Genomic DNA, 27,331 nt, shown 5'->3' with positions numbered 1-27,331 from the left:
CTTACTGTCTACTGTTTGAAACTTCTCACTAATCATCTCCATGTACTTCTGTCTAATTTCCTCGTCCTGGAGATTTTCTACCCTTATTCGTTTGCAGACAGATTTCACTTTCTCTACCCTAGGCCTAGAGATACTTAGTTCACTACAGATCAGATAGTGGTCTGTATCATCGAAAAATTCCTGAAGAACTCGTACATTCCTAACAGATTTCCTGAATTCGAAGTCTGTTAAGATATAGTCTATTATGGATCTGGTACCCCTAGCCTCCCATGTGTAGCGGTGAATGGCCCTATGTTTGAAGAATGTATTCGTAACATATCAGGAATAAGCCGAGAAATAGTATCAAGAAGGCGGTGAAAAAGAATGCAGGATACAGGACTGTTACAAATATATTATTACAAACAAATTCCAGAAGAAATCATCTGAAGCTGCACGGTACAACATATTGCTACGTAAAGAAGACGGTATTAATAGCAAAGAGCTCGAATGGAAAAGAATTTGGAATGACATCAAGAGAAAAGAGCAAGGCTACAGGAGTATTGCACAGAATTGCGTGTTAATAAATTGAGAAATTAAAACGACTTGTTGGAAATCGTTATGTAACTGGTTACGTCACAAGACACCATGCAGAATTAGCAGATATCATTCAAAGTCGCTGGCAAGAAAATAATAAAAACTACGGCAATTGGAAACAAAATATAGAAAACTAAATTAAATTATAATTGAGAAGTTCACAAACATACTAGTAGTCTGCAAGACGTTAGCTGGGTTTAATTGAAAGAAACATTACTTTTTATACGCTTATGAATGTTAGAAGGCTCTGAATACTAAGATGACGAAACTGACCATGTTTATCTGTATTTTTGTTCTAACTGCACAAGAGATGGCCAGCATCATGCACTAAGAAGACTAAGGCTGGCTGTCTGGAGATGGTAACCTGAAGTCGACGGAGCTATCCCGAGATGACGGAGAAAGAGGGATGACCTGCCCATATGTTTCCAGAGACCGGCACAATGTCGCAGACGTATCTGAATAGATGTCCTAAAGCATCTGGACACACCATCGAGGGAATACAGGGAAGAAAAGATATATTTATTGCAGTAAGTAACTTAAATAGCTTGTTTTGAAAAGTGCCATTTACTAATTGCGTGTAGTTTATACTTGTGCAGTGCTGTCATCGATTTAATTCAAGAAGAGCAAATTCATGTGTGAAACAGCATTGATGTAACGACATAGAAGGATAATAGGTAGTCATCTAACTAAAATGACAATCCTTTGGTTAGCAAGCATTTGATCAGTGATAATCAAGTTATAAGCTTACAACTAGCAATAATCGCACCTTGGATAAACCTCATTGGTTACGATATTGTGGTGTGGGTCACTGTAGTCACGTCCTGGTTCAAGAACCATGGGCAACGGTTGAGTGGCGTAGTAAGTGGTCCTGAGAGTCGGGGTACCATTAGCTACAGAATGGGAGTGGGCATCTCGGACATATTCTGAGTCATGGCCCTCCCTGTGCTCAGGCGGATAGGACTATACAATTCACCGTGGTCCTTAACCCGTTAGAGGAGAGATCCTCACTTGGACTATGTGCAATTACGGTAGCATCCTGCTTCATGAATTTACCGAGCTCAGAACATTTTAAGCAAGCCTCGGACCTATGGGAGTAACGGAGTCTCAGTCCCATTTGACAGGCGAGGGACTCCTTGGAAACAACTCGGCGAACAGAACGGAATTCGATGGGGAGCTAACAATATTAACGGGGCTTATGGAAGAAAGAAAGTAGAACTGGCTGAGTCAGCAAAGAGGATGCATCTGGATGCGCTAGGAGTAAGTGATATTCGGGTAAGGGGAGATAACGAGGAGGAGATAGGAGATTATAAAGTGTACTTGACGGGTGTTAGAAAGGGAAGGGGAGAGTATGGGGTAGGGCTGTTTATCAGTAAAAGGAAATCGTCCTGGTGGTGTTGCGAACAGCCAAGCTCATGGGGAGGAGGAAAATGATGTTGGTGAAATTATGCTTGAGGAAGTAGAAAGGATGCTAAATAAACTCCATTGTCATAAAGCAGCAAAAACAGATGAAATTAGACCTGAAATGGTGAAGTACAGTGGGAATGCAGGGATGAAATGGCTTCAGAGAGTTGTAAGATTAGCGTAGAGTGTTGGTAAGGTACATTCAGATTGCAAGCAACATAGTTTCTGTTAGGCACGTAAATGAGCGAATGAAGTGGGTAGATTTGTCAGTTGGAGGAACTAGGACTAGAACTATCTCCATGTATTCACCATGTGAGGGTGCAGATAAGGATGAAGTTGACAAGTTTTATGAAGCATTGAGTAACATCGTGGTCCAGGTCAACAGCAAGGATAGAATAGTGCTAATGGGCGATTTCAATGCGAGAGTTGGGAATAGAACTGAAGGATACGAAAGGGTGATTGGTAAATGTGGGGAAGATATGGAAGCTAATGGGAATGGGAAGCATTTGCTGGACTTCTGTGCTAGTATGGGTTTAGCAATTATGAATACATTCTTCAAGCATAAGGATATTCACCGCTACACATGGGAGGCTAGGGGTACCAGATCCATAATAGAATATATCTTAACCGACTTCGAATTCAGGAAATCTGTTAGGAATGTACGAGTTCTTCAGGAATTTTTCGATGATACAGATCACTATCTGATCTGTAGTGAACTAAGTATCTCTAGGCCTAGGGTGGAGAAAGTGAAATCTGTCTGCAAAAGAATAAGAGTAGAAAATCTTCAGGACGAGAAAATTAGACAGAAGTACATGGATATGATTAGTGAGAAGTCTCGAACAGTAGACAGTAAGCAGGCTCAGGATATAGAAAGTGAATGGGTGGCATACAAGGATGCTGTAGTAGAAACAGCAAGGGAATGCCTAAGAACAACTGTATGTAAAGATGGGAATCTTGGTGGAATGATGAAGTGAGAGCAGCTTGTAAACGTAAAAAGAAGGCTTATCAGAAATGGCTCCAAACTAGGGCCGAGGCAGACAGGGATTTGTACACAGATGAAATAAACAGAGCGAAACAAATAGTTGTTGAATCCAAAAAGAAATCGTGGGAAGATTTTGGTAATAACCTGGAAAGGCTAGGTCAAGCAGTAGGGAAACCTTTCTGGACAGTAATAAAGAATCTTAGGAAGGGAGGGAAAAAGGAAATGGACAGTGTTTTGAGTAATTCAGGTGAACTCATAATAGATCCCAGGGAATCACTGGAGAGGTGGAGGGAATATTTTGAACATCTTCTTAATGTAAAAGGAAATCGTCCTGGTGGTGTTGCGAACAGCCAAGCTCATGGGGAGGAGGAAAATGATGGTGAAATTATGCTTGAGGAAGTAGAAAGGATGGTAAATAAACTCCATTGTCATAAAGCAGCAGGAATAGATGAAATTAGACCTGAAATGGTGAAGTACAGTGGGAAGGCAGGGATGAAATGGCTTCAGAGACTAGTAAGATTAGCACAGAGTGTTGGTAAGGTACCTTCAGATTGGACAAAAGCAGTAACTGCACCTATCTATAAGCAAGGGAACAGGAAGGATTACAACAACTATCGAGGTATCTCATTGATTAGTATACCAGGCAAAGTATTCACTGATATCTTGGAAGGGAGGGTGCAATCAGTGGTTGAGAGGAAGTTGGATGAAAACCAGTGTGGTTTCAGATCACAAAGAGAGGCTGTCAGGAGCAGATTTTCAGTATGCGCCAGGTAATTGAAAAATGCTACGAGAGGAATAGGCAGTTGTGTTTATGTTTTGTAGATCTAGAGAAAGCATATGACAGGGTACCGAGGGAAAAGATATTCTCTATACTGCGGGACAATGAAATTAAAGGTAGATTGTTAAAATCAATCAAAGGCATTTATGTTGACAATTGGGCTTCAGTGAGAATTGATGGCAGAATGAGTTCTTGGTCCAGGGTACTTACAGGGGTTAGACAAGGCTGTAATCTTTCACCTTTGCTGTTCGTAGTTTACATGGATGATCTGCTGAAAGGTATAAAATGGCAGGGAGGGATTCATCTTGGGACTTGAAAATAGGTGCAATGAGTATGGTATGAAAATTAGCCCCTAAAAGACTAAATTGATGTCAGTAGGTAAGAAATTCAACAGAACTGAATGTCATATTGGTGATACAAAGCTAGAACAGGTTGATAATTTCAAGTATTTAGGTTGTGTGTTCTCCCAGGATGGTAATATAGTAAGACTGAATCAAGGTGTCATAAAGCTAATGCAGTGAGCTTGCAGCTGCGATCAACAGTATTCTTAAGAAGGAAGACAGCTCTCAGACGAAACTATCTTTACATCAGTCTGTTTTCAGACCAACTTTGCTTTATGGGAGAGAAAGCTGGGTGGACTTAGGATATCTTATTCATAAGCTAGAAGTAACGGACAAGAAAGTAGCAAGAATTATTGCTGGTAAAAACAGGTGGGAACAATGGCAGGATGGTACTGAGAATGAGGAGATAAAGGCTTATTTAGGAATGAACTTGATGGATTAAGCTGTACGCATAAACCGGCTTCAGTGGTGGGGTCATGTTAGGCGAATGGAGGAGGATAGGTTACCTAGAAGAATAATGGACTCTGTTATGGAGGGTAAGACACGTAGAGGTAGACCAAGACGACGATGGTTAGGCTCAGTTTCTAACAATTTAAAGATAAGAGGTATTGAACTAAATGAGGCCACAACACTAGTTGCAAATCGAGGATTGTGGCGACGTTTAGTGAATTCACAGAGGCTTGCAGCCTGAACGCTGAAAAGCATAACAATATATAATGATAATGTATGTGTATGTATGTATGCATGTATAATCAAGTTATGCATTCGTAATGCTGTCTATTTTTAGTAAGAGATTAATTTATTTCGGTTGTGAATATTATACCGACTTTATGGTTAAGGTTTTGATTGAGTTAGGGTGTTATACCACGAAATGGAGATGATGCGGTACGATATACAGGTTATATGTCAATCATAAGAAGACATATGAGCAATATGAATTGAATCTGAAGAAAATTGAGAAGGAAATGGAATATATAAGTGGATAAATGATAGTTATGAATTCATATGCGTCATGTTAAGATATATAATGGGTTATTGAAATGAAGGAAGAGGTATGATGCGAAGAATATGAAGCAGATGTTATTTATATATATATATATATATGAAAAACTAGCAAGATACCCATGCTTCGCTACGGTATTGTACTGAAATTTATAATTTGACCTTATTACAGAGGTGAACAATTGTACGGTCAATATGATTCCTATCTTTTATTTCAAATGTGTTTAAATTTTTATTTATATGCCAGGAGAATCTACTGTAATCTAACTCCAAAGGGAAAGATAACTCTTGAAAACAAACCCCCCCCCCCCTAAAAAATGGCATGTTTCTATATGTTTAACGTATATTCCAAATACCAATGCTCACGTATGTTACCTTCAGTTTTGAGATATAAGTATCCCCATAAAAAGAATTCACCTTTTTTTCACTTCCTTTCATACCCCGCCCCTAAGCGAATTTTCCGGCAAAGAATCCTTGTTTCTTTAATAGTAAAGGATCTTCTAAATACCAATTATCACTACTCTAACATCTTCAGTTTTTGAGATGTGCATCCTCATAAAAAGGATTCAACTCCTTTTCACCCCCACCCACAAGATGATTTCCCCCAAAAAACGTGTTTATCTTTCGTTTTACAGGAGATCCAAATACCAATGATCACGTGTGTAACAACTTTAGTTTTTATTAGATGTACAGTAAGTATCCCCATACAATTAATTCAAATAATTGTTCAATTCTTTTACTCCCCACCCCGCGTTCATTGGATTTTCTGAGAATTTGTGTTTCTTTACTTTTAAAGCAGACTCCAAATACTAATTTTCATGTCTGCAAAATCTTTCGTTTTTGAGATAATAGTATCTTTATACAAATAATTCAAATAATGTTTCAATTCCCCCCCCCCGTAAGTGGATTTCCGAAAACAGAAAGTACGTATTTCTTTATTTTTAAAGGAGATTCTAAATATCAAATTTCATGTCTGTAACATTTTCAGTTTTTCAGAAATCAGTATCCTAATTAAAAGAATTCAACCCCATTTTCAGTCACTTTTACCCCCCTCATCCAAGTGGTTTTTCCAAAAACAAAAAAATACATACTAATTTATTTTTAATAGAGATAAAAAATACCATTTTCACCTCTGTAACAAGTTAAGTTTTTGAGATATACTGTAGAAATGCTCAATTTCAAATTTCACCCCCTTTTTAGTTCCCCTTCAGTGAAGTTTCCTGAAACAAATCACCTGTTTCTTTACTTTTATAGGAGATTCCAAATACCAATTTTTACGTCTATAACATTTTACGTTTCTGAGATATACTGTAGATATAGTCTTTCTAAAAATTCACTCCAATTGGTCACTCCCGTTTAACCTCCATCAATTGGATTTTCTAAAAACAAAAAAATACGTGTCTTTTTATTCTTAAAGGAGATCCCAAATACCAATTTTTTGGTCTGTAATATCTTCAGTTTCTGAGATATTAGTATCCACATTAAAGGCATTCAACCTCGTTTTCACCCTTTTTCACCCCTCCTAGTGGAATTTTCTGAAAACAAAAATTTACATGTTTCTTTATTTTTAAAGCCCACATTAACTAGAATTCTTGACCACAAACATGTTTATTTTAATAAATAGAGTTAGACCGTGTAATTTCTCATGTCAATGGTATCACTGAAGAGATTCTCCATAATTAGATGATAAAGATACTGGTTATTAAAGTCTTCTTAGATGACAGACCACAGAATTTCCAGAAATGATGTTGAATAAGGTGTTATAAGTTATTGGTAGGGACCTGAAAAAAATCGCATTTGCGATAAATGCAAATTTTTTAATCTTGTACTGAATCCAAGCCTATGGTAATTCTAATGTGGAAAAAAAGTAACTTTTACGCATAAATAGAAGTGCGACAAAATGCGAACTGTGACCCAAAATGCGAAATTAGTATGAATATGCAATTTTGGTGCGAATTCTATGAAACTCTGGTATTTAACTAGCAAAAACAACATATTTTGGCAAAATAGTCAGAAATACACAAAATATGATGCATAAATCTTTCGACCGTTCCGATCGATGAAGAAAAGTAGCCGACAGATCGCTGCTTGCTGACTTTAATCGATATTTACAATGGGAATAGCGAGGGCAGAACGAATAGAAATGCATAGTGTGACTGCTTCTGCTGGCTGATATGTTCCTACACTACGTGGCGCTGGTGTAGATAGAAGGTGATCAGCTGTCTCCAAACATGTGATTCTAAATGAGATCTGATCTGACTTCATTCGGAATTTGTCGTTTAAATAAATGACTTAAAACTGTGTGTTAATGATTGTGATGTTTCAGGACTGTGTATTCTGTTTACTGACCGACGACTGTTTTTATGTGCGATCTGTGTTTCATTCCTTATGAAGCCAGTCCCTGTTATGAATGGTATGAAAATATCACTCATAGGGTCGGCTAGTGGGTGCATTTCAGTGGGCTTGGCAGACTGATATGTGAGCAACTTCTGGCCCGGTGAGGAAAGCATCGGGAAACTACCTAACTCCTCATTTCCCTAGTACGCCTCTTCAGTGATGCCTACGCCATCTATGACAGCTGTTGGCATAGCTGTAGTGGATCAAACCAGCCTGAATACCCAACATACATAACTCCGCAGGCACCCACATGGTTGTCACGTACCGGTATAGCATATACATTTAATTCCTAGATAACTACCTAAAAATATATTAACATGCTTAGTTTAATGAATCTTGCCAGCACTTCACCCCATCAGTCAGTAAACTGGACACCTTTGACATTTTCCGGGTATGTTTTGCGGCCGTACAAGCTTGCATTTCTTCTCTTACTTCCTTTATTCGGAAATAAAATCGGCATCATATTGTAATGGAAAATTAATTTTGGTACCAAGTCCTGAGCATGTTCATTACAGCACCCATGTCCATGAGAAACAGTAGTTGGAGGTAAACTATCCAGGCATTCTTGAAATATTTCTCCCCATAATGCTTCTTGTACACTAAAATTTCTCGCAACTTCCTCTATATGGGAAAACATAAATAATTAATTTGATGAGTAAATGGGATAGTTGGGTGAGTTGTTATATTCTGGTAGACTTGTTGGGACTGAAAACGGATCTGCCTTTTGCCTCCTCTGTATTAAATAAAATGGCGTATGGCTTTTAGTGCTGGGAGTGTCTGAGGACAAGTTGGCTCGCCAGATGCAGTTATTTTTGACACCCATAGGCAACCTGTGCGTCGTGATGAGGATGAAAAGACGACGTATACACCCAGCCCCTTGCCAGCGAAATTAACCAATTCTGGTTAATTCTCTGCCGGGAATCGAACCCGAGACCCCTGTGACCAAAGGCCAGCACCCTAACCATTTAGCCATGGAGCCGGATTCCTCTGTATTGTTTTGCAGAGAACCAATACATGCTGTAAAATTTGTCACTTTGCTTGCATGTTTAACAATATCCCCTCTGGTGGTATTTGAAGGGGCTCAAATATGCCAGCCTCATGTCGGTAGATTTACTGGCACGTAAAAGAACTCCTGTGCGACTAAATTCCAGCACCCCGGCATCTCTGAAAACCGTAAAAGTAGTAGTGGGACACAAAGCAAATAACATTATTATTATTATTATTATTATTATTATTATTATTATTATTATTATTATTATTATTATTATTACAACAATATCCCCACAGAAGTGATGAATAACATTAATTTTTGAACTGGTGAAAGGAACTATTTGTTCATCTTCCCAACTTGATAATAGTGGCTGATCAAAGGTAAGTTTGCCGTAACTTTTTCCTGAGCTGTACTTATGATTTTGGCACTCTCTTTGACAACAGCTTTTGCCATGGCTCTAATCTGACTGAAAAATGATGTAAAGGGTACTATTACTTAAAGGTAGATCTTGACGTGGGATATCCTTTGATCACTTTGAGAATAGAGTGGAATGTTTTGGGTGTGAAAAAAATTGCTGTTTTTCATTCGAATGTTTATCGTAACCCGACTTGCAACCCTCCACATAGCAAGTTGTCGGCAAATTCACATGCGTTAGTAAATTGATGCATATGCCAAAGTATATGTCCTACTTCCCAAATGCTTAATCTTTTTCACTTTTCAGTTCACGAAAAGTTAACACCAGACATTTTGCACATATAAAACTGGAGAAAGCATAAAACTACCGGAAAAAAAGACCACAAACTGTTTACACACTTCCACATTAAGCCGACAAAAAGCACGCGTACTTGGACTTTTATCGACGGCAGCGCTACAGGTGGCGGAGAACATGTACACCATGTCTGTTAACTTGCGATTCAGAGGGAGTCGTCACACTATTCATTTCTATTTGTCCTGGCGAGGGGAATAAGATCTGTATCGATTATTATCGAAATGTAAATCGAATGTCACGGAAATAACAAAACAGATGCAGCGTTGTTTTCCTGTTGTTCAAAATTGAAACTAGTGAAGAGTAGAAAGTCGAGCGATTGTTTACGTTATGGGGCGAATGACAAAAACTGCGCACGAAAGGACTCGGCAATATGCAAAGAATGGTTTCTATGCCACAGATTCAGCAACAGTGTTTTGCATATTTGCTAAATACTGTCTTGAGTTGTTGTGGACCTCAATGAACAATGTAGATAGGGAGAGCATGTTGTCTCATTACAACATAGTGGTTACAGACAGACGGTGCAATTTGAAAAAAAAAAAGCAATGCCGAAGTACTGATAATGCTTTCGTTTGAACAATGAATTTGTACTGTGTGTGAACCAGGGACAATAAGTGCACTTCATAAACTTGGAATCATTAAAAATACCATGCGACTGTTTTAACTTTGTAAATAGATGATAATATTGGAAAAATAGATGCTAATTTTGGAAAAAATAGTTGCTAACTTTTCAGGTCCCTACTTGTTGGTGACACACGAACTGATCGCACATGATATAATTGGCACTTAACTTGATTTTTTGAATTTATTCTCATTTATAGTAAATGATCTACATAATGATTAGTAATGGTAATTTTTGGTTATTTTAAAATGAAACAATGTTAAATGACTTCTCTTTTATCTTTTCTTCCTTAAGATTTTGAAGATAAAAGCCACTAAATCTGAAATACTCGATAAATGAACAAAAAAGACTAATGCTTTCCTTGCACTAACGATTAGCGATGGTGATATGAAGCACGACTGTGAAATATGGACAGCTACATGCAGTCAACTAGACTGATAACTTCTGAATAGATCTGCAATGTATTATATAATTTTTTTTTTTTTTTTTTGAAAAAGAGTTTAGGGAATTATTTTGTGTTCAAACAGAAAAATGAATAACCTAAACGTGATTTTAATTTTAAAATGTTATAATGATAAGCATCTCTAGATTATTTTCTACTTTTCAACAGAAGCAATGTATATAGTCAAGATTCTTTTTTAAAGATCTTTGAACAATTTTATATATTAATTAGATTAGTTAGGTAAGGAAATAGTCAGATTTCAACGAAATATTCAACTTATCTTCTATTTCAAGATTATTTAATTTAATAAAGTGATATTAGATGAATTTATTCATCCTATGGGCCGGGTTCGTCACCGTATCGGCCTACCCGCTTACGCTTCAACCGTGCCAATCACGAGCAAGACTTTTATTTTTGGTTAGGGGCTTTACGTCACACCGACACAAATAGGTCTTATGGCACAAGCAAGACTTAAGTGCTGGACCAGGCCCCTCTCTCTTCTGTCCATGATCGCACCATAAGGGGCGATGGAAATTACCAGACGAATAATCTGGAGTCTTCCACCTCGCGAGGTTCCTGGATACATCCAGCATCCGGACTGTTCTAGAAGGGCCGGTGCAAGTATATATGAGAGGAGTGACTTGCCTGCAGTGAGTGAGAGTGAGAATGAGTTTGCTGGTGTGAGTTAGCGAAGAGTGCAGTCAGTGATAGCCTGGGATGAGGTGTCAGCCTTATGGAGTATCTGCCTTTGGAACCGAGGACTCGTTCCTGTTTCCCTGACGTCGTGTGTGTGAGTCTCTTGGGGCCGACTGCTGTAGAAGAACCTTGGGTGTTCTGGAGCAGTGCAAAGGGAACACTGGGTGCCGACGTGTGCAGACTGCGAACGGAGTTCGACGGATTGAGTGAACAGCGGATACTATCCCGAGCTGCAAGACAGACATGTAGGCTGTGGACCATGACAGCGCTAACAAGTGTGACTGAGTGGCTGAGTGAGTGTAGTGTAAATAATCGAAGACTCTCTGTGTGTGTCATCGTAGATGGAACATGAGAAACTAAGAGAGAGAACTAGAACTGTGTAAGTGTGTATCCGTGTACTTGTGTAAGTTGTAAGCTCGGCAATCAGCAATCGTTTGTGTGTATAAATGTGTAGTTGTAGTGCTTAGTTAATAAATCTCAGAAATAGGACACTACCAGGTTCTGTACTCATTTATTTAACCAGCTAACACGTAACAATATCTTAGGTTAAATAAGTACATAGATATTTATGAAGTGTTCTGGATTAATTCGCGAGTTGGAGATGTCCAACGAACTGATATGATGCGAATTTAGCTGCTTAGCTCACCCGGTGACTTTACTCTTGGAATCTACAACCCAAAATAGGTACTTGATTGATAACTGATGATGAAATGAGCTAGCCACGATTTCTTTGCGGTCCGACCTGGATGCGGGAACGGCGCAAAGATAAATTGGTGCCCAACAGTGGGGCAGTGAGAGAAAAGAAGGGTAGCCAAAGAACGAAGAAAAATTGACACCCAACAGTATCGCAAGAATAAGAGAAAGAGAGGATGACCAAAGGAAAATTGACACCCACCACTGGAGCAAGAAGAAGAGAAAGATACTGCAGAGAATGAGAAGAAAAAGACGGCAGAAATGAAAGAAAAGATGGATGGCTAAAGTAAGAAGAAAATTGCTGCTTAAGTATGAAAGCAAGAATGAGAAAAGTTAGCAAGAGACAAGAAATTGATGATTAACATCAAAGCAAGATGTTGACAAAAGAAGAAGAGAAAAACTTAATTTAATAATGGAAAGGAGGGACGATTAAAAATAACTTGGTTATGATTGATAAAAATAATGTAAATATAAGAATTAGATGATAGGAAATCGTAGGATAGAATTTTAAAAAATAATATAAAAACTTTGGAACCAGATTAAATTAAAAAGTTTTAAAAAAATATCGAGGATTTCAGTGGTCAGAGGCAAACTGGGATAAGGTCGCTCGGGAAATCTGATCTGGACAGTCAAGCCAATTCTTAGACAACATGTACATAAAGCAAAAAGTAATTAAGAATTACATCATAAGAGATATTCCTTTGCATGTTAAGCAATTTAGAAAAATTAGAGTATGGTTAGGCCAATAGAGAATCATAGAAACTATAAAAATGCCAACTCCTCTTTTTTTTTTTTTGCTAGGGGTTTTACGTCGCACCGACACAGATAGGTCTTTTGGCGACGATGGGATAGGAATGGCATAGGAATTGGAAGGAAGCGGCCATGGCCTTAGTTAAGGTACAGCCCCAGCATTTGCCTGGTGTGAAAATGGGAAACCACGGAAAACCATCTTCAGGGCTGCCGACAGTGGGATTCGAACCCCCTGTCTCCCGGATCCAAGCTCACAGCCACGCGCCTCTACGCGCACGGCCAACTCACCCGGTAATGCCAACTCTAAGCCAAATGAAGGTACAATACAAAGAATAAAAAAGAGAGCAAGAAGAAAAATCACAAAGAACAGAGGAAGCAATACGAATCAATCAAGAAGAGATACAGAAAACGAAGGAAGAACAAACAGGAGTCTTGGAGATGTTGAAACAGATGACTGAGGAAACAAGAAGGCAGAATGAGGAAGCAAAAAGAGAAAGGCAGGAAGAGATGAGAAGGCAAAATGAGGAAACAAGAAGGCAGAACGAGGAAGCAAAAAGAGAAAGGCAGGAAGAGATGAGAAAGCAGAATGAGAAATAATAGGAAATGATGGAAAAAATAAATAGGAAACAGGAGGAGATGAAGCAAGAGATGAAGGAGGAGATGAAAAGAGATCAACAAGGACAAATGGAAGAAATCAGAAGCATGGAAGAAAGACAGAATGAAGTAATGAAGGCAGAGATTGGAAAAAATAGGATCAGAAATGATCAAAATCAAGAATGACATAGTCAATTTGAGAGGAGAAATTATTGTGATAATGGAGATGAAGAACAAGGAAATTCCTGAAGAGGTAAATAAACTCAGAGAAGAATTGACAGAAAGCAGAAATTATGCTCAACATCTAAAAGAGGACGAGATCAAAAGATTAACTGAAAACTTGAGAGATCTGAGCATTGATTCACAAGAGATATGGGAATGATGTCAGGAAAATATCAATAAAATGAATGAAGGAATCGAAATAGAAAATAAAACTATGGAGGTGAATTTCATAGTAGCTAGGGATCAAATTGGTAACAAACTAGATATCATGAAAGATGACATTGAACGAAATAAGGAAGAGGCCAGCCACAGAATGAATAAAGCTGAAGAAGGAATCAAACAAATTCAAAAAGAAATAAAAGAGATCCAAAATGAAACGCAAATGACAAAATCGGCCATGTCCTGTTGTAACGAGAGGCAAAGGGCTATAGAACTACAGATAAATGAGAGAGAAGCTATGCCCACAATAATAACTCAATCTAATCGAAGCAATGGCGAAGTAATCATGCAAAGTAGTAATAACGGAAACCCTACTATTATCATCAACATCATCAAGACATATGATGATAGACCAAAGCATTTTAACAACACAGCTAGTATATCACCCCAACTATTTTTGAGAGAAATGGAAGACTATTTCAAAGATAATAAGATTCCTGAAGAGAAAAAGTTGAAGATAGTAGAAAAACATCTACATTCAAACCCGAATCTATGGTTTCAAACATTCAAGTATAGCTTTCACGAGTATGACGACTTCAAATCAGCTTTCCTGAGAAGATTTTCGAATTCAGAGGTCCAGCAAAACCTGAGATTAGAGTTATACTCAAGAAGATATGCGTCGAATGGTCAGACCAGATTTAGTGACTACTTTGCATATCAATTTCATCGTTTTCAGGACATGGACAAAGCTCCTAGCAAGTTAGAGGCCATTAAGACGATACAAAAACAATTCCCACCTGATGTGCAAAGGTTACTAGCTGCTGCAAATGTGGAGACAGCAATACAGATGGAGAATATCCTTACGCAGTTGGACATGACCACTGTGCACCACACCAGTAGAGTAATCCGGAACATACATGGCAAGAAGGCAATAAATGTCTTAACTCAGGAAGATTCTAGTAGAAATATGCCCAATGAACAAAGGAGAATAGATAAAAGATACAAGAGGAGAGAATGGAATGACTAGGAAGAGAGAAGAAAGGAAGAAGAGAGATGCAATTGTAGAAGGAATTCATATAGTCGTGAAAAATATGTGGGAAATAGAAGTTATAGGCCGTATAATCAATATAGAAATCAGTTCAGAGAAGGAAGAGGCAAATACAATTGCAGAAGAAGACTGGGATATCAAAGAAGAGAAAACGGAAGCAATCAAGACAAGGAATATTATAATCTGAGATACATTCAAGAATTAAAGGAAGCTAATAAAGACAAAGAAGTGGGAAATAGCTATCCAAGACCAAGATGTAAACGGAGTCCTAGAGGGAGCCGAGAGTCTTGAACTGCAGAAATATAAGCGAAAAGAACAGCAGGAGCATGAGTAACATTCCTAATCAAGCAAGGAACATAAAATAGTACACTGCAAATAAGGAGAGTGCAATATAAACGCTTAGAAAAGATATGTAAAGAAAACAGAGTCTGAAAATTAGTTACCACAGTGAAAAGTCACATTATAATAAATGAAAATAAATAAATATATCGCAAGCAATCTATTTAAAGTGACATGGGAGAAATAATGTGCCATTTCACTGTTAGGAATGAACATCTTGGAACGAAAATAGATGCTATGTCATGAGTAAATTAAACATGACACGCAAATTTAATCATCAATGTCGAGAAGATTGTATTCATATCAGGAATAAACTGAGAAATAGTCTCAAGAAGGTGGTGAAAAAAAATGAAGGATACAGGATTGTTACAAATTTATTATTACAAAAAAAAATCCAGAAGAAATCAGCTGAAGCTGCACGGTACAACATATTACTACATAAAGAAGACGGTATTCATAGCAAAAGGCTCGAATGGAAAAGAATTTGGAATAATATCAAGAGAAAAGAGCAAGGCTACAGGAATATTGCATAGAACTGCGTGTTAATAAGTTGAGAAATGAAAACGACTTGTTGGAAATCGTTATGTAACTGGTTACGTCACAAGACACCACGCAGAATTAGCAGATATCATTCAAAGTCGCTGGCAAGAAACTAATATAAACTACGGCAACTGGAAACAAAATATAGAAAACTAAATTAAATTATAATTGAAAATTTCATAGACATATTAGTAGTCTGCAAGACATTAGCTGGATTTAATTGAAAGAAGCATTCATTTCAATATGTTTATGAATGTTAGAAGGCTTGGAATACTAAGAAGACGAAACTGACCATGTTTATCTGTATTTTTGTTCTAACTGCGCAAGAGATCATGCACTAAGAAGACCAAGGCTGACAGTCTGGAGATGGTAACCTGAAGTCGACGGAGCTATCCCGAGATGACGGAGAAAGAGGGATGACCTGCCCATATATTCCTAGAGACCAGCACAATGTAGCAAACGTATCTGAATAGATGTCCTAAAGCATCTGGACACACCATCAAGGGAATACAGGGAAGAAAAGATAAGTCGATTGATATATTATTACAGTAACTTAAGTAGCTTGTTTTGAAAAGTGCCATTTTGTAATTGCGTGTGGTATATAACTGTGCAGTGCTGTCATTGATTTAATTCGAGACGAGCAAATTCATGTGTAAAAAGCATTGATATAACGACATAGGAAGATAATAGGTAGTCATGTAACTAAAATGACATTGTTGTCATAAGACCTGTCTGAGTCGGTGCAGCGTAAAGCAAAATAGAAAAAAAAAAAAAAAAAAAATACGACTAAAATGACAATCCCTTGGTTAGGAAGTATTTGATCAGTGATAATCAAGTTATGCGTACGTAGTGCTGTCTATTCTTAGTAAGAGGTTAATTTATTTCGGTTGTGAATATTATACCGACATTGTGGTTAATGTTATGATTGATTTATGATGTTATACCACGAAATGGAGATGATGCGGTACGATATACAGGTTATATGTGGATCATAAGAAGACATATGAGCAATATGAAATGAATCTGAAGAAAATTGAGAAGGAAATGGAATATACAAGTGCATAAATGATAGTTATGAATTCATATGCGTCGAGTTAAGATATATATTGGGTTATTGAAATGAAAAGATATGATGTGAAGAATATGAAGCAGATGTTGTATATATGAAGAATGGTTGTGTAATAAGAAGAACAATGATGATGATTACTGTTTCGTCGAGAGAGAAGAGATGGATGTACTTTAATGGTGATGTTAAGTTAGTTGACACAATTTAAGGTTAAGAATGCATGTACTTAATTCCATAACGTATATTAATCCTTCAGTATTAGACATCCAGCATTGAATATGATATATGTAGTTTATATATGTCGGATAGATACCGGTAGATCATGAAAATGAATCCATATAGGGAAGAGTGAGTGGAATTAGCCTACATTAACCAGAATTCTTGACCACAAACATGTTTATTTTAATAAATAGAGTTAGACCGCTTAATTACCCATGTCAATGATATCACGGAAGAGATTCTCCATAATTAGATGATGACGATACTGGTTATTAAAGTCTTCTTAGATGACACACTACAGAATTTCCAGAAATGATGTTGAATAAGGTGTAATAAGTTATTGGTGACACACTAACAGATCGCACGTGATATTTGTAATTGGCACTTAACTTGATTTTTGGAATTTATTCTTATTTATGGTAAATGATCTATATAATGATCAGTAATGGTAATTTTTGATTATTTTAAAATGAAACTCTGTTAAATGACTTATCTTTTATCTTTTCTTCCTTAAAATTTTGAAGATAGAAACCACTAAATCTGAAATACTCAAGAAATGAACAAAAAAGACTAATGTTTTCCTTGCACTAAAGATTAGTGATGGCAATATGAAGCATAATTGTGAAATATGGACATCTACATGCAGTCAAATAGAATGATAACTTCTGAATAGGTCTGTAATACATTATATACATTTTTTTTTTTTTTTTAATAATTTAAGGAATTATTTTGTGTTCAAACAGAAAAATGAATAACCTAAACGTGATTTTAATTCTAAAATGTTATAATGATGAGCATCTCTAGAGTATTTTCTACTTTTCAACAGAAGCAATGTATATAGTAAAGTTTTTTTCAAAGATCTTTGAACAATTTTATAAATTAATTACACTAGTTAGGTGAGGAAATAGTCAGATTCTTTTTTTTTTTTTGCTAGTTGCTTTCACGTCGCACCGACAGAGATAGGTCTTATGGCGACGATGGGACAGGAAAGGGCTAGGAGTGGGAAGGAAGCGGCCGTGGCCTTAATTAAGGTACAGCCCCAGCATTTGCCTGGTGTGAAAATGGTTGTCAGATTTCAACAAACTATTCAACTCACCTTCTATTTCAAGATTATTTAATTTAATAAAGTGAAATTAGATGAATATGTAACGTGCTCCTGACATAACCTCTGTATCTACGCTTCTATGAGTTTCTGGAATTATCTTCGCATCTACGTCTCTACATACTCCGGCAATATCTTCGTATCTATGCTTCTACTGGATCATCTACTTTCTACTTTAACCCCTCAGCGTCGCAGCCATTTAAAGAGCTTCCTACCGCGCGGCCGGATGAGATTTCAACTACGCGCGACTGTAATACATTGATTCACTTACAACGTTACTACAAGTATAAGAGTAGCCCGATATTCACGAAACTTGGAATTCCTTATGACAGAACTAAGTACGTGCAGATAATTACATAATAGTTTCACATTTCCTTAGTAATTTAGTTCCGAGTGATAGAGTTTGAAGCACTCTTGGAGACAGGGACCCAAGTCACACTCCTGGCAGCAGTACACTGATGTCTTCTTTTCGTCGTGTTTTTAACACACGATACAACGTCTCTGAGGTTTGTATTGCTCACTCTTCGGTGCTAATTTCCTGATAAAATGTCTTTTCTGCAACCTTGGAACTGTATTATCTGATGCGCGCCGGCCTTGAATATTTCTTTCCCCGCCCGAGCGAGCGTATTTTGTACACAAATGTTTCACCAGCTGCTCCGATAAGGTACCCCTAATTGCTCAATATTTGTCTCTGTGACATGTGTGAATATTATTAGAGGATTTAGGAATCATAATTCACTGTTGAAAACTTCCCTTTGACATGTATAATTAGCTATAATCTCCTACACGAAAATTCCAAGTAGTGTTTCCTCCTCATCGTCACTCTCAACATTTACCACTGCCACATCATCTATTTCATTATCAGTGCTGCTAATACCGTCACTACTACTCCGACTAAACGTTCATCTGAATTATACAATATTCCAAGCACGTTACTGTCAGTAAAACCACAGCTGAGCGCGGCGCGCCACACAGACTGATAAAGCTGCAGCGAGACCGAAAGCAGCAGGACGAAACTGAATGAGGGGAATAACACTTACTGTGTATGTATGTTTAGTCCTCAGTCCGAAGGCTGGTTGGATCCTCAACAGTTCCGCCATCAGCTGTCATAGATGGCCTAGGCATCACTGAAGAGGCGTACTAGGGAAATGAGGAGTGAGGTAGTTTCCCGTTGCTTTCCTCACCGAGCCAGAAATTGCTATTACATATCAGTCTGCCAAGCCCACTGAAATGCATGCACCAACTGACCCTATGAGCAATATTTTCACACCATTCATAGCAGGGACTGGCTGCAGAAGGAATGGCATTACTAGCATCACTCATACCTCAGCCACTTTCATTTTGTCAAAGCCAAGGATAAAGCTGAGACAGATCAATGAAAGTAACAAAATTGCTGTAGCCCATACCAGAAGACATAGTGCACTGTAAACACTAGGTCCCGCCAGCAAAGGCACGCGAAACAAACCAACTCGATACATATTTCAGATAAAAGGTCGAGACATAGTCTTTCAAGCGAGATATATACCATGAACAACTGGCTCTCGTATGTACGACAGAAAGCAGCACTTGCTAATGCCTACACAGAGCGCTCGTGGAGAGTTACAAAAATATTACGAGCTGAGAAATAAAGACAAATATAATAAATAAACCGCACTCCCATTGTACAAATAGAGCAAAGAATATCACACGAAAAGACAAACTTCTCAGATCATCATTTCTTTATTTTCTTCTGTGGGAAAGAATGAAGCAAACAGACTTTTAAAAAAGCAGAAATTAGTGCTCAGACTTACTTGACAAATAATTAACCTTGCAAAAACAACTACATTATAACGATTTTCAATTCTTATTTACAACACTGATAAACCTGAAAATGTCTTCTTGGAAACAAAACAATTTGCATATCAATAACTACAAAACTCTTCGCGCTATAGTCGTAAATGTGAAACCATGTATGGGTCTATAGGACGTATAGAGGTCGGCGGCTACGAAAAAAAAGAGGGTCTATACCACGTATAGAGGTCGGCGCTGAGGGGTTAAATATTCTAACCTGCTTTTGCCATCTACCCTTCCATGTATTACTGGTTTAATCCTATTTTGTGCTCACCCGTCTCTCCGCTCCTGTAACTCACTGCATACTGACTGTCGCTCTGTGTCTACCTTCCACTACCTACGTCATCTGCTACGTCACTTATACCTTCTCGAAAATACTAGTCTTCTCTTCCTTGCGTATATATAAAACGGACAGCCTCGCTCGTCTAGCCAGCCTGGCAGAGAGAGAGAGAGAGAGAGAGAGAGAGAGAGAGAGAGAGAGAGAGAGTGTGTGTGTGTGTGTGTGTGTGTGTGTGTGGAGGGGCCACTGACCTTGTGCGGCTTGCCCTGCGATGCAGATTTCTATTCCGTCCAACTGGAAACTTAACATCGTCGGATCTGGGTGAGCTAAAAATTCCACAGGCTAATTATTGGAACTCTAAGCTAAGCCCTTCCGGCGTGCTGGCTGTTTATTCACTCTAGTTATTGAAGGCCTTGATCTGTGCCTTAACTCTTACTATTTTCTCCTGATTTAAATTTTTACATCATGAAAAGTTTTAATGTGGACCAAGGGTGACCAACATCGACATAATTTACTCAAGCATTCAAACGAGGACAGTAAAGGGTGGATGAACTCTCTCAAGCTTGCGCAGTCGGATTCCTACTTTATTTTCCTTTCTTATCCTTGCTATTATTGTTTTCCTTTTACCCTTCCCTCCTTCTTTCATTTACATTGTTAGACTTTTGTAAACACCCTGGAGGTGTTCTATTTAGATTGTGGCCAAATATTTTTGATGTCATGGTAAAATGTTGTTCTTTGAAAAGTTTACATCTGTTTTTTTGGAGAGGAATGTTGTATCACATGGTAATGTGTGAATTATTTTGAAAATTGAAAGTAATTCTGGCTAGTAGTTCTTTTTAACTCCCCTCTTATTAGCGAATTGTCGAACTTTGCTTCTCTTTTGATGAAAATAGGAATTGTATTAATGGTCTCCATCCAGATTTATCTCGAACCCTTTTTAGATCCTATATTAATCTCTGTGTACTGTGCAAGGTTATTTATTTAATACAGTTGTTTATCTGAGCTACCGAATGGTGGTCCTTTTCTTTTGTTGGGTACCTACCACGGAAACCTCTCCCTCTATCCCTCAGTGTTTGCTTCCTGTCACTCTGCTAGTTTTCTGTATTGTATATGTAAAATGTTGATGCAATCAAAATTGTTAGAGAAATCGATTGTGCATTATTACCATTGCTTCGCCCTGTTTTCCTACCAGCGGTGATGAAAACATACTATGCAGAATTAACTTTTGTAAAAATCACCACAAATTTTATTCATTCTTTTAATTATAACTTAGGTTAAATAAGTACATAAACATCCACAGATACGTATGATAGATATCTAGGAAGCGTTATGGATTAATTCGCAAGTTGGAGACGTCTAACGAATTGATATGATGCGAATATAGCCACTTAGCTCACCCGGTGACTTTACTCTTGGAACCTACAACCCGAAATAGAAACTTGATTGGTAACTGATGATGAAATGAACTAGTCAGGATTTCTTCACGGCCCGACCTAGACGCGGGAACAGCGCAATACTGTTGTATATATGTAAACAGGCTTAAGACAAAACCCTAATTAAATGAATCTGTATTCACCAACACCACATTGCCCTTACCGGTTTACTGGAAACATGTTCTAGAATGAGAATCTACAATTCCAATTTTATGATATCTCGACTTAAACTTCTTTGCGATGCTTGTAGTTGCATTTTCCCTCTTCAGGAACAAGCAGTAATCTGCCAGCATGTTCCTGCTGCATTTCCATTAGATCCTGGTGGAATCTTTCTGCTTGCTCTTCACTCTACACTCCAAGTTTCTCAGTGAAATAGTCCAGATGTGAATATAGCATGTGTGCCTAAATATTGGAAAGAGAAGCATCATCTCCACCATTTGTTTATAATCTGGATCCTTCGTGTTGCAAAGGAATGTCCCAGAATCCTTTCCAAGCCGATCGTTCTGCTGCGCACAAAACATCCTCGAAATTTTCTGATATCTGGACCCGATTTAGACTTCTTCCTTTTTTTTTTTTTTTTTTTTTTACAATTGAGGAGAAGAAATGAAAAACGATGCAAGTACCGCAACTGTCATTTTGAGGTTTTTGTTACGACATGAGTCTGTATGTTGTGGTGATCTCTCTGGAAAGGATTCATGTACCAGACACATTTATATTCGTTCCAAGCGCGGTACACAGATAGCGTTAGCATTTCGAGCAGACACTAGTGCCAGTGACCGTGGCCTAGAGAGTGACGCAAGCGCCTAGGGAGGTCCGGTCGTCAACGTGTGTAGTGCCGCAGCTCGCACTACATTATATTGTACTAGCCAATGCTGTTATAGTGACTGTGTGACACGTTATTGCACTGTGAACTGACAAAGAACCTCATACATCTCAGGTGGTTTACAAATTAACGATAAACAAAGAGCGTAAGGTGTACCGCTGGTAAACCTTACACAACATCTACAGGCCGTGAGATTCCTGGCAAGAAAGCGCCATCAGAACAACTTACATAAATATGCTTGTAAGACGATACTACACGAGTACAGGGAGAGTCTGTTCACCCAGTTCTACACTTTGGGCGGAAATGAGCAAGGTACACACCTTTTAAATAGACTGAAACTTGTGAACGTAAACAGAAGACGAAAACATACAACCATCTGTCAGAAAGTAAGAGACAAGTAACAGTGTGCTATAGTGTCCCTAACGGAAGAGGTGAGCATGTGCAAGTGTTCAGCAAGACGTTCAAAACACATTTTTGCTGTGACAAATCGGCACCTTCGGACACTTCAAGAAAAGAAGAAGAAAGGTGTTATGGTTTATGAAGATGGAAGGGGGAAAAGTGAAGGCTCAAACAGGCATAAGGTTAAGTTCACCACATGTGACAGAGATCTGGTGAAAAATCATACAAATTCCTTTCCCCGAGAATGCAGTCATTACAGTAGGAAGAAATTGCAGAAAGAATATCTCAGTCTGATTTAAGTTACCACCGGATGTTTACTGCATTCAAAGAAAAGTATCCAGAGAATAAGGTGATATACAAACACTATTGCGGTGTCTTCAAGACAGATTTTAATACACTCTCCATTGCTAAACCCAGAACAGACACCTGCCAGCGTTGTGACAAGCTGCAGGCCACTGTGAAAGCTACGCCTTCGAAGTCAGAACGACATAAGGCTAACAGTGAACTACAGCTACTGTAGAGCGAGCGGACAAAACACAAACACTTATGAAAAGTGATATCTATGATTCTCATATACTCACCAGTAGTACCTGCACAGTGAGTATGGGTATGAAACAGGTTTTTTGTTTGTTCCGACCCTCATGCATTCCAGTATGTTTTACTCGAGACAAATAGCTTGCTATAATCAAGGCATACATGATTCAGGCACCAATGACAGTTTCATGTGCTTGTGGGGTGAAGGGAGCAGAGGTCGAGGGGGTATTGAAATATCATCTTGTTTATTCAAAGTGATGGCGTCCGGATATACAAACAAACTTTATATGGTGTGACAACTGCGCATCACAAAACAAAAACAGGATGATGATAATGACACTGATTTATTTAGCTGCTAAAGACCATTTTGATACTATTGATTTAAAATTCTTAGTGCCTGAACATAGTTTCATGACGTGACAGGGACTTCGGTATCATTGAGAAAAGGAAACGAGTAATGAAAACCATGATCCCAGATGAGCTAGAGGCCGTTATTAAGTCTGCAAGGCCGAAAAAAAAATTCAAGATAGTTAAAATGGGTAAAGATGATTGGTTTGACTTTGGAGCTTTCACCAACGAGTACAGTACATCAATACTACCAAGCTGCAGCTCAGCTGACACATTACAGCAAGTACCCGACACCCTAAAGTAATACATGTCAGAACGTCATTTGATAGTGATTGGGTGTCCTACAAGACATTTAAGAAAGCAAAGAAAATGCGGGGGCTTCCTCCACCATCACAGCTTTCCCGTGTGCAAAAGCATCATCATATCAGTGCAGAAAAGAAGAAGGATCTGCTGGCACTCTGTGACTACAGTGGAACCTCGATTATCCATTCCCGGAACCTACATTTTCCTGGATCATGAGTTCAAACTGTGTGCTCCTGGAAGCATCATAATTAAATTACGTTGTAAAAATCCCACCTTATCCATTCCTCAAAGAAGCGATTTCCCGGATCAACCGTCCAGAAATTTCAGTCCCATCAACGCTAAATCCCCGATCAAGAGTTTTTCAATAAACTGTACTGGTATCTCACGAAAGGACGGCTATGGCATATCTATGGATCTTGGCATTAATGCCCTGTCATTGCGATAATTAGAGCAAGTACTGTACTGGAAAAGTGATTGGCAGTGAACTTGAATAAGGGACCATCTTAGCATCACATTCGGGTGGTATTGTTAAGAGAATCTCAGAAATTATGAAGCGGAGAGTGGCCACTATAATTGTAAGAAGATACAGAGCATTTTGACAGCTCTACTTGAAGACGGAACGAGTTTCGTCAAATGTTTGCACTTATGAAGCGTCCGCATTACGCCCAGGGTTAGATGTTTATTTTTCTACTTTTTTTGATTGTAATGCCGAACAGGTTTTCGGCACTTTCCTCAGGGCAGTGTATAGTAACTGGGCTTTCAGGCAGGCATTGAAACTGCTCCTTCTTAACACAAATCTTGCACAAATCTAGTACTTTAATTTTATCGTATACGATTATGTTACGGTATCGAGACCACAACAGACGTTGCACCTTATATACAAAAAGCCATGGGAGGTCATGGGATTACCTATTACTGTTTTGGTCCAAATGTAAGACTGAGAATTTTACGTTTTCGTGTTAAAAGTAAAAAACCGCAGTTGTTTTATTTGCGCGCATTACATGCCAATGGTTTGTATCATTTCCAACTCGTACTGACATGTGCAGCAAGCGCGCTTTCCAGCTGAGCCCATGGTCACAAATACCCATAATTTCTGAAGTTTTGATGAAATTTTTGTCTCTTTCCAATTTGCTTGGATTAGTGACGGGCAGAATTGAATATAATGCATTCGAGAACTTCTCAGAATTGATACTTACAATCAGAACCATGTTCTCGAGTTCAACATAACCTTTGAAAGTCGATGTAGACATAATTTACGCGGTCCAAGATTTCCAGAAACTGACTACAAACCAGAGACCAAATTACAATGGAAGAATAACAAAAGAAGGGATTTCGCCATCATGCTAGGCGCTTTTGTATCTAATGTGCTTTATTTTATTGGATGAGAGAATTAAAAACTACTTTGGTCGATTGTCGTTTGGCTTAGCGTTATTCGATTTTTCAAAGAGTTTGGCTAATTAAAGTTGCTGAACTGAAAGAAGTTTTCACAGGAAACTTCCCCTCTAAAACTGAATATAAAGTGTCGCGTACCGGTAATTAATGTTTGATGCCGATTTCGCAATCTAACTTGCCTGCTTCTCACCCGGAGGGTCGGGTTCAATTCCCGGCCAGGTCAGGCATTTTTACCTGGATATAAGGGCTGGTTCCAAGTCCACTCAGCATGTGTGATTACCTTTAATTGAGGAGCTATCAAATGGTAAGATGGAGAATCCGGTCTAGAGAGTCAGGAATAACGGCCGAGAGGAGGATCCGTCACACTGACCATGAGTCACCTCGTAATCTCCAGGCCTTCGAGCTGAGCAGCGGTCGCTTGGCAGGCACATTGGGGCTGTAGTTTGATTTGGTTTAGGAGTGTTTGTAAGATTATAATTATGTATATTTCAATTTTGAGATGTTTAGCCAAGTTGTTAATGGCTTTCATTCATTCATTCCGGATTTTCCGTTTTCCCATGTTGTACATTTTATTTTAATGGTCCCTCCAAAAACGGAGAATTGAGGATCCACTGTACTTCGATGTAAAGCACAGAGATTACTACCGTCGGCTGTGTCGAGAAGAAACCGTGAGTTCATAACCATGTACAGTGTAACATTCATATGCGGATATTTTCCACTTCATAACACGTCCTGCATGTATTGTATGTTTTGTTTTATAATGATGATTACAGTGTTCTTTAACATGTTCTATGCTGTATAGGAAATATACCTGGTGTGTTGTTCAGTTACAAAATGTGCACAATCGTAAAACTTAACTAGAATTGTGTCATTTGTTTACCCTTTTCACGTTAGATAGTATGTAGGCTTAAATCACAATGTACTAGAAATAAAATGTGAGGAATACATACAATACCATTCAATAAAATGTTCCTAAATGCACTGAGTACGTTCCAAAACAGAAAGATAGGTCATTCATTATTGTGTTGCCTAACGACCTGAAAAACATCACATGTGCCAGCACAACAATGTAAGTGCCATATTCTTGACAGCAATCATTTTGTCCGTATTTCTCCACTAGGTACCTTCTGGCACTTAGGTAGTTTTCCATTTCCACTCCTCAACTGGCTGCACCGACATAGATAGATCTTATTGCAACAATGGAACAGGAAAAGTCTAGGAGTGGGAAGGAAGCAGCCGTAGTCTTAATTAAGGTACAGCCCCAGAATTTGCCAGGTATGCAAATGGGAAATCATGGAAAATCATTTTCAGGGCTGCCGACAGTGGGGTTCGAACCCACTATCTCCCGGATGCAAGCTCACAGGTGTGCGCCCCTAACTGCACGGCCAACTCGCCCGGTGCTTTTGGCATTACTGATGACACACATACCTACTAAGGGCATTCACCTTCTTTGTATAGGGCCTTAACAAATTGCATCATTAGCTCTAGTTTGATATGAAGCAGAGGTAACAGTATGTTAAACTTGTCAACAATAATTTGTTTTGTTTTATACTTTTTGAAGCCTACAATCCACTCTCTACGTGGCCATTCCTTTTGGGTCCAGTGATTTATCCTTGCTCAAATGACCCACTCATAAAGAAAGCAGGGGCACTTGGTTTTTTTTTTTGTTTTTTTTTTTGTTTTTTTTTTTTTGCTAGAGGCTTTACGTCGCACCGACACAGATAGGTCTTATGGCGACGATGGGATAGGAAAGGCCTAGGAATTAGAAGGAAGCGGCCGTGGCCTTCATTAAGGTACAGCCCCAGCATTTGCCTGGTGTGAAAATGGGAAACCACGGAAAACCATTTTCAGGGCTGCCGATAGTGGGATTCGAACCTACTATCTCCCGGATGCAAGCTCACAGCCACGCGCCTCTACGCGCACGGCCAACTCGCCCGGTGGCACTTTGTTTAACCTGCTTATAGACCTAATAGAATACCAATTACTTCAAAGTCACTACACACTTGCCACTTTATTTTATGCAGCATCATCTCAAGGTTTCCAAATTATTCTTGCATAATAAATGAATCTGCAACAGGATCTGGTGTGTGTGTGTGTGTGTGTGTGTGCGCGCGCGCGTGCGTGTGTGCGCGCGTGCATGTGTGTCTTAAAATTAACAAACTCCTTTTAACCTCCTTTTGTTCCATATTTGTTCCTTTTTTTGTCAGCTTTGCTTCACTGGCATTTTTATTTCTGGAAGATAGGATCTTTGGAGATTATTGGGAGC

General features: G+C 38.5%; 1 protein-coding gene and 1 pseudogene across 4 annotated transcripts in view; both read right to left on the bottom strand.

Moving 5' to 3' along the window:
- Gnpat (dihydroxyacetone phosphate acyltransferase) overlaps positions 1 to 27,331 on the bottom strand; it is a 358,549-nt gene that overhangs the window by 251,068 nt on the left and 80,150 nt on the right. The gene's annotated exons all lie outside the window — the stretch shown is intronic.
- On the bottom strand, positions 1,244 to 1,369 carry LOC137498667 (U4 spliceosomal RNA; annotated as a pseudogene).

This window comes from Anabrus simplex, chromosome 2 (genome assembly GCF_040414725.1).
Source record: "Anabrus simplex isolate iqAnaSimp1 chromosome 2, ASM4041472v1, whole genome shotgun sequence".
In the NCBI taxonomy this organism is placed as follows: domain Eukaryota; kingdom Metazoa; phylum Arthropoda; class Insecta; order Orthoptera; family Tettigoniidae; genus Anabrus; species Anabrus simplex.
Note: the sequence above shows the minus strand (reverse complement) of the source record. Positions and strands in the feature narration are given on the sequence as shown.